We start from the raw sequence: 8,930 nt of genomic DNA on the forward strand, positions 1-8,930 counted from the left end.
AGTTCAGGCTCTCTGCTGTTCAGAGCAGCTAATAGTCTAGGTATAGTGGACATGCTAAGTCCATCACACACACGCCATAATACCCAATATGGTATTGATTCCAATACACAACAGATGCCCTTCATGACAATAGGAGACAATCTATTAAAGAAACCCATTGAGATAGAAGACATAAATAGGATTGTCAAACATTGTCCAAGACCCACTGTTTCTTCAACGGCTACTGTGAGCTATTTGAAGAAAGCATGTAAAGGTAGAAATTACACACAAGAGGATATGCGCCTTATCCTCGATGGAATATTGGGACAAACTTCCCCCTGGAATTGGGGTAATGTTGGGACCATATCCATCCTAGAAGCAGGCGACATTACTGCCACAAATTATAAATTAAACACAGAAGATGGTAGGGACAATATGTGGAGAGAGGTCTCAGAAGAAATGGAAAGAGCTTTCCAATCTAGATCCTCCCTTCCTACCGCAGTAGCCTGCAAGCAAAAGTCAGGAGAAACTGTGTTAGATTTTTGGAAAAGATTTAATGAGACATGGACACAAGAGGCAGGACTGACATTGCAAGACACCATGCATAGTCTACTGATTCAGACTTTCCTGTCCAATCTAAAACCCAGTGTCATGTTAACTGTAAAACAGATGATTTCTGAATGGCCCACTTGTACCAGAGAACAATTTCAATTGAAATTGACTGAGAAAGATGCTGCCGGATGTCTAGAGATACCCAAGGCGGTGGCCACTCATTTTCAGGAAGATCCCTTTCCCCACACAAACCCACCGTACAAGAGAAGGGGGGGTTTCAATAACCGAGGCAGAGGCCGGTTTAGGGGAAGAGGGAGGAATAATAGGGGACGGGACACGGGTTGTTTTAACTGTGGGGCTGAGGATCATTGGAGAAATCAATGTCCATATGAAACTCAGGACCACGCCCAGCATAGCCCCTCCCCAGGCCAACCACAAAGGGACCTCCCACAGCAGAATGTGAGGTTTCCTATCTCTTGGCAGACACAATCACAAAATAAATGAAGGTGCCCAGAAGGTGGTATCCCAGCATTCCCGCTTGTCTCTCACTCTTATAAGGAACAACCCCTTGTATCCTTGCATATACAGGGCAAATTAACCCCATTCTTGTTGGACTCAGGCGCGACTCGTTCGAGTCTGAGTGAGGATTATTATAAGGGAGAGGTAATGAATGCTGAACCTTCCATGGGAATAAATGGGATACTGACCAAGACTTATAAAACACCGCCTCTTCCAATTTTTGACCCCATACAGGGAATCACTCTGCTAGATCACTCATTTAGAATAATACCCAATTGTCCAGTTAATTTGTTAGGGAGAGACCTCATGGGAGAGTTGAACATCAACTTGAAATCCACAAGGAGAGGTGGTATAGTGGCTCATTCTGCCAAAATGCCAATCATCCCTGCCATGACAATGATTACTAAAGAAGACCCCTCATTTCCTGCTGGAACAATTAATGACAAAGTTTGGGCAAAAAGTGCCTTGGATGTGGGATTCATTTCCTGCACTCCATATAAGGCCACACTGAAGCCATGGGCTCAACCTGTGTTTCACAAACAATACCCTTTGTCAAAAGAAAAGGAGGAAGGAATAGCGCCCATGGTGGAACACTTTCTCAAGGAAGGAGTCCTTGAAGAGGTGATTTCACCATACAACAGCCCAATAAATCCAGTTAAGAAGCCGGACGGCTCTTACAGATTTGTGCAGGACCTGAGGGCCATTAATGATCTTGTGATTCCCATTGCCCCAATAGTGCCTGATGTACCAACACTCATTTCCTCCATCCCAGCTGATGCTGAGTTTTTCACAGTGATTGATCTGACAAATGCATTTTTTTCAATCCCTGTTGCCAAGGAGACACGCCCAATTTTTGCGTTTCATTACAGGAGGAAGACCCTTACTTGGTGTAAATTACCGCAAGGGTATGTAGATTCGCCTGTGGTCTACTCTGTTGTCCTCCAGGCTACCTTAAAGCCATGGACTCCTTGCCATGGTTCAGTATTGGTTCAATACGCAGATGATTTGCTTCTCTGTAGTGTTAATCGGGCAGCCAGCCAAGGGGATAGTGTAGATCTCATGAACTGGTTATGTGAATGTGGTCATAAAGTGTCTAAGAAAAAGCTACAATGGTGTCAGAAAACTGTTGAATACCTTGGTTTTGTTCTCACAAAAGGTGAAAGGAAAGTCAGCCACAAAAGAGCTGCGGCTCTTATGGGTCTGCCCCGCCCATTGACCAAGAAAGACATGCTCACCTTTCTTGGTATGATTGGTTACTGCCGCCAATGGATACCTGACTGTTCCTACTATGACAACATTTTGAGACAAGCCACAGGTTCAGAAATGTCAGATCTTGTGAAATGGTCAGATGATATGTGCAATGCTTTTGTGTATCTGAAAAATGCTATGGTAATAGCCCCTGGTCTTGGTCTGCCCTCATATAATCAAATGTTTCATCTGTATGCTAGGGAAAATTGTAAAACTATGGCAGGGGTCCTGGCCCAGGAGCATGGAGGAAAACTCCGCCCTGTTGCTTTTTTCTCAAAAATGGTTCCAGTACAGGTCCAAGGCATGCCTGCGTGTCTCAGAGCACTAGCATCAAGCGCTATGGTGGTCCAAATGGCTACGTCACTCACTCTGGGACATGAGACCACCTTACATACCACCCACAATGTGTCTATTCTACTCAAGAATATACATACCCAACACATGTCAGCCCAGAGACTTAGTGGATATGAGGTTATACTGTTGTCAAACCCTAAGTTGAGAATAAAATATACCTCTCCCACTTCAGGTCCAGCTCCAATTTTAAATGCCTTATTAGGCTTAAAGGGAGAGCAGGATGAAGTTGTTCCACAGCATGATTGCCTGGAATTGATTCATCAGGACACCTCCCCAAGACAGGATATGTCTTCTGTGGCTCTTCCAGAGGCACAGAATGTTTTTGTAGATGGCTCTTGCTCGAGACCCACTGACACTGTTTACCATGCAGGATATGCGGTGGTGCAGTTGCCAGATAAAGTACTTGAAGCAAAACCCATCCCATACCAGTCAGCTCAGGCCGCTGAACTGATAGCCCTTACAAGAGCATGTCAGCTTTTTGAGGGTCAGGATGTAAATATTTACACAGATTCCAGATATGCGTTTGGCGTGTGCCACGATTTTGGAATAATTTGGGAAAAGAGAGGATTTATTGCAGCAGATGGAAAATCCATCTCACATTCATCTCTGGTGAAGGCTTTACTCAAAGCCATACAACTGCCAAGATCCCTTGCTATCCTACACTGTAGGGCACACACAAATGAACAAACTGATATTGCAAAGGGAAATGCTTTAGCTGACAAAGTAGCAAAAGAGGCGGCCCTTACCCAGCCTGCCATGATCCAAATGCCAATGCTCACCCCTGAAATGCCACTGTTGGATCAAACATTGCAGGATTTACAGACATATGCTACCTCAGAAGATATTAAGCAGTGGAATGCAGCTGGTGTGACAAAGAGTCCACAAACTGGACTTTGTGTCACAGAGGGGAGACCATGCATTCCAAAGGCCAGTGCACCTCTGTTCATCTCACAGTATCATGGAGTAGGTCACAGGGGATGGCAGGTTACATGTGAACTGCTGGATAATGATTTTTTCATTCCTGGCCTTCCCTCTTTGGTAAAATCATATGTGTCTAGATGCAATACATGCATAAGGAATAACCCAAACAATCCTCACAAGGCAAGACATGAACACCTGACATACCCATCAACACCTTTTACTCACCTACAGGTAGACTTTACACACATGCCAAAGGAAGGAAAAAGACAAGAATATCTTTTGGTAATTGTGGACATGTTTAGCCGCTGGGTAGAAAGCTTTGTAACCACAAAAGAAGATGCCCAAACTGTAGTGAGGATCCTTACACGGGAAATTATTCCCAGGTGGGGATGTCCACTCCAGATTAATTCTGACAACGGTCCAGCATTTGTGGCCAAGGTATGTCAGGATTTGGTGAAAACACTCAAAATTGAGTGGAAGTTTCACATTCCTTACCACCCTCAGAGCTCAGGTATAGTGGAAAGGATGAATAGGACCCTCAAGGATAAAATTAGGAAAGCTACTGGAGGTACCTTTGCAAACTGGAAGAAAGTACTGCCTGCAGTTTTGGCAGAGGTAAGGATGACTCCTTCTAAAAAGACAGGTTACTCCCCCTTTGAGGTTCTAATGGGTAGGCCCTTTCCCACTCCCTGGGCTAGACAGCCACTCATGGTAGAAAGAGGGGATTTGGAATTGATTCAGGAGGAATATGTGAGAAAACTTATTGAAACTTTGGACAAGGTTGAAAGAAATGTTGCTCGCACCTTTCCTCTTTCTTCACAGGAACCAACTCACTCTTTCCAAGTCGGGGACCGTGTGGTGATACAAGCCCTCCATAGGAATCGGAAGCAAGAGTATCCCTTTGGGCCCCCCACTTCTGTGATCGCTGTCACCAGGACCGCTGTCCTGACTGAGGATTCCAAGGCCTGGATCCATGCCAGCCGTGTAAAAAGGGTGAACCAAGCCCCTAAGAAGCAAGACAAAGGCAAAGACACAGATACAGAAGAAGAAAAAGGAAGTGAAGCCGGTGTAAAAGTCTTTGAAGAAGATGACCTTTCTGATGCTCTCACAGAACTCTGGGCAGACATTTTGCTTCCTCATACTAGCAGCCCTGACTGTGTTCCTCCCAGTATGGACAATAACTAACTGTATTTATCACCCAGATGATTATGGAGTGATTAAGAGTATATGTAATACCTCCATCCAAGCTAGTGACCCAGATAATGCAGAACCAGTGCACACACAAAACCATAGTACACAACATTCTAGTGTCAGAAAGAAACGAAGTCTAACCCGCACTAAGAGAAGGATGAGAAGAATGTCCTTTGTACAAGATAAGGGATGGGGGTTACAGGAAACACCAGTCTTGACTACTGAGGATGTAAATCAGACCATAGTGTTTACTCTGACTAAAAACCAGGTGTTTGACCCGACTAAAGTTACTTATGATATTGGACCTTATAATGTGTACATGTGTGGGAGGAATAAGCCCTGTGGTTACTGGGAGAATATATGGTGGACAACAGACCCTCATAAATGGGAGACCCAATCAGCTAGAATTCCCCTAGAGGACATAGGCACCTATCAAAGAATCTCTATAGCAAAAGGCCAAGGGAATATCATTTTCACAATAAGGAACCCACAGGTCAGAGATAGTGGGGAATATAGGTTGGGAATAACTGTGTCAGGAACAGACCCCTGGGCCAACCTCATATTACAGGTAAAACCCTCCCCAAGAGTCCATGTCAATACCATAGACAATTCATTCCCCAAAGTTAGGAATCGACTGGATAATGAGGTGACAGGAGTAGTGATGCAATCAGAAGACAGATTAAGCATTGAAACTGGTTACTCTGAAAAAAATGAATGGATTGAATGGGTGAGATGGACCACTAAAAGTAAGGGACAGGGAGACTGTGTTTCATGTGCCAATCCCCGCCCCCTACTTGCCACAGTTCCTTTGTTAGAAGAAGAAACTAATATGTCCTGCCTAATTAGAATGTATAAAGATAACATCACTGAGAAGGAATGTTCTGATTTTGTTAAGAAGTTCCCTGTTACCGGATTACGAAATTTACCTTTGGCCTCTAAACCGGTACCAGGAAATTTTACCTGCTTTGAACATGATGATGTTAAGGGTAAAGATTTAGGTACATTCCCACCTAATTACTGTGTTAAGACCATCCGCACCTCCGCAGAAGGCTACCGGAAGGAATGGTTTCAGGACCACCGGCAGCAACTGTCAGATGTGTGGTGGCTGTGTGGAGATATGAGACTCAGAGCCAGACTCCCCAGCAGATGGAGGGGAAGCTGCGCTCTGACCCATCTTCTCATGCCTTTCTTTATGATCAAAGTAGAAGATGGGATAAGAAGCTTGCCCATCTTGGAAAAATCCAGATCTAGAAGGTATAAAAGAAATGCACCCCGTGGTTCCTTTGATAATAGAGTTTACATAGATGCTATAGGTGTACCAAGAGGAGTCCCTGATGAGTTTAAAGCTCAGGACCAGATTGCTGCAGGGTTTGCCTCTATTGCTATATGGGTACAGCCTAACAAAAATGTGGATTGGATTAATTACATTTATTATAATCAACAAAGGTTTGTTAACTATACTAGAGATGCTCTAAAGGGGGTCTCTGCCCAACTTGATGCAACATCCCTTACTGCTTGGCAAAACCGCATTGCTCTTGATATGTTATTAGCTGAGAAAGGAGGAGTATGTAAAATGTTTGGTTCCTACTGCTGTACTTTTATCCCCAATAACACCGCTCCTGATGGAAGCATTACTAGAGCCCTTCAAGGCCTCCAAATGTTGTCTGAAGAATTGGCTGAAAACTCAGGAGTAGAAAATCCACTAGCTGGTTTTTTTGAAAATTGGTTTGGTAGATGGGGAACTCTGATGAAAACTATGCTGATTTCTATAGTAATGGCTGCTGCAGTATTAACTCTGTGTGGTTGCTGTTGTATCCCCTGCATCCGAGGTTTAATGCAGAAACTTATTGACGCCACCATTACTAGAACCATGTGGAATCAGTGTCTTGATAAAGGACCTACTAAGGGCCCCAGGTACCAACCTGTAAAAAAGGTGTAAGGTCACGTGCGTGACCTAAGAGGGGGTTTGAAGGAATTAGCCTTTCAGCATTACCATACCGCCATATTGTCTCTTGACCTGAGATCTGCCATTTTAAGATAAGAATCCATTTTGAGATTTATGTCAGTACTTAAAGATGAATTTGTGTTTTAAGACTGTTTCTTACTTTCGATAAGAGTCTGAGGTTCCTCTTTTCCCTTCAGATGTAACTTCCTTTTTTCCTCTACCGAGCACAAGACTGAAAGTCTGCGGTGGGCTTTTTCCTGTTGCAAGAGTATTAATAAACTATAGCCAGCGCTAAAAGGGAAGTTGTCTACTTTCTATATTAATGTTTGACGCATATAATAATAATTAACATAAATGCTAAATGATTGGGCATTACTGACGTATATAATATTCTGATTGGTCAATGCATACCTGTCAATTGATTGGTTCTTATATTTCCATGTATTGTTTTAAGTTTCATATATAAGTTTGAACACGGAAGAATAAATTCAGTTCCTTCTGAGATACCACCTTGTGTCTGTGTGCAATTTCCTGTATCTCAAAGGGGACTCCAGGCCTGTAGACAGACATTGATCAGGGCCAGGGGACTGACGGGAGTCGGTAGCTACAGGAAGGAACGAGAGGAGCCAATTCCTTTCAGTTGTGAACAAGGCATTTGAGAAGCTTGGAGGCAAACGGGAGCAGGGAGATGGGTCTTAAGTTATACAAACAGGTGGGGTCCAGCGAGGGTTTTTTGAGGATGGGGGTAACCAGTGCATGTTTGATCGGGGAGGGAAAGGTGTCCATGGAGAGTGAGAGGTTGAAGATGTGGGTTAGAGAGCTTAGGATAGAGCAGGAAGGAGGCTGCAACAGTCGTGAGGGGACAGGATCCAGGGGACAGGTGGTGAAGTGGGCCTTGGAAAGGAGTTCGGTAACTTCCTTGGTGGTAACAGGGTTGAAGGAGGAGAGTGTAGAGTTTGGTGTTGGGCCTGGTATGTTGGTTAGAGGAGGAAGCTTGACACTGGAGATCTCATCACGAATTATGTCGATCTTCTTCTTGAAGTGACTGGCAAAAAGATTCTCGCTGACTTAGAACCCAAACCTTATTACTACCCCTCCAGTGGGGATGGTACCTCTCAATACCCCAAAATAATAAACTGGAAGGATCTTTATTATGCACAGTAGTAAAATGTCTTGATACATTATGGTTTTTGAATCCTTTAGCGATATTCTGAACATGTTCCCTAATCCTCTCCCATAAATGTCTATTGTGCGTCCAACGTATTGTATCCACAGCCACATTCCAGCACATAAACTCCCCTTCTGTCTTGTATGTAATACAATCTCTAATTAAATCATCTTTATTTGTACTTGTTGCTTTAAAATTAATTATTTTCCGTTGAATCCCTTTAGTTCTTGTACATCCATAGCATTTTTTGCATGGGAAAAATCCTTTACCCGTGAAGAAAGAAAACTCACTTTTCTTAGGAAGATTCACCACATTTTTAACTATATTTATCAAAATATTTACCAACCCAACCAAAGTTTGTATATAGAGAGCCCCAAGGTTGTGTGACCGCATAGTAAAAATGTGGTGAATCCCCCTAAGAAAAGTGAGTTTTCTTTCTTCACTGGTAAAGGAATATTATGTGTTTTTATTTTATTGCTTTTTACCTGTTTACTGACTAGATTGGATATATGTCAGGTATTCTATTTCTCTGGGGTTAGGAACCTTTCTTATACATGTCTGTTACAGACCCCATGGTGCTGGGAAGCGTCTATGTGCTCTTCCTAATTGGAAGACTCTCCCCACTGCTATGCTTTGGTGGAGACTCTTCCATTCCTTGACCTTGTGTCTGGGTTATTTGGTGTTTTACAGTTTTATGCTGCATATTGTTGTTTTACCACTTGAACTGACGATAGCCATTTTCTGGGTGTCTTTTGTCTCTCCCCTATTTCTTCCTTATTTTTTTATTGTTTTTTATTGATGGTCATCTTGAGAATTTTTATTTGGTCCTGGATTCTTGATCTCCCCTATGGGGGGATGTGTGGGTCTCCCCATCGCTGTCTTGCATTTTTCTATGTCCACCTTAAGACCTAATAGTGTTGTTGTTCCCTTACTCTCCCATGTGCAGGTTTTGGATTCCCCTCTAAGCATCTCAAGTTTTTTTCTCGTTATAAGTCCCTGGAAGCTGATATAGTTGCTCTGCAGGAAACCCATTTTGTCTCCTCTTTCACACCA

This window comes from Staurois parvus, unplaced genomic scaffold (genome assembly GCF_062004578.1).
Source record: "Staurois parvus isolate SC_StPar_1 unplaced genomic scaffold, SC_StPar_1.0 ptg000569l, whole genome shotgun sequence".
NCBI classification, from domain to species: domain Eukaryota; kingdom Metazoa; phylum Chordata; class Amphibia; order Anura; family Ranidae; genus Staurois; species Staurois parvus.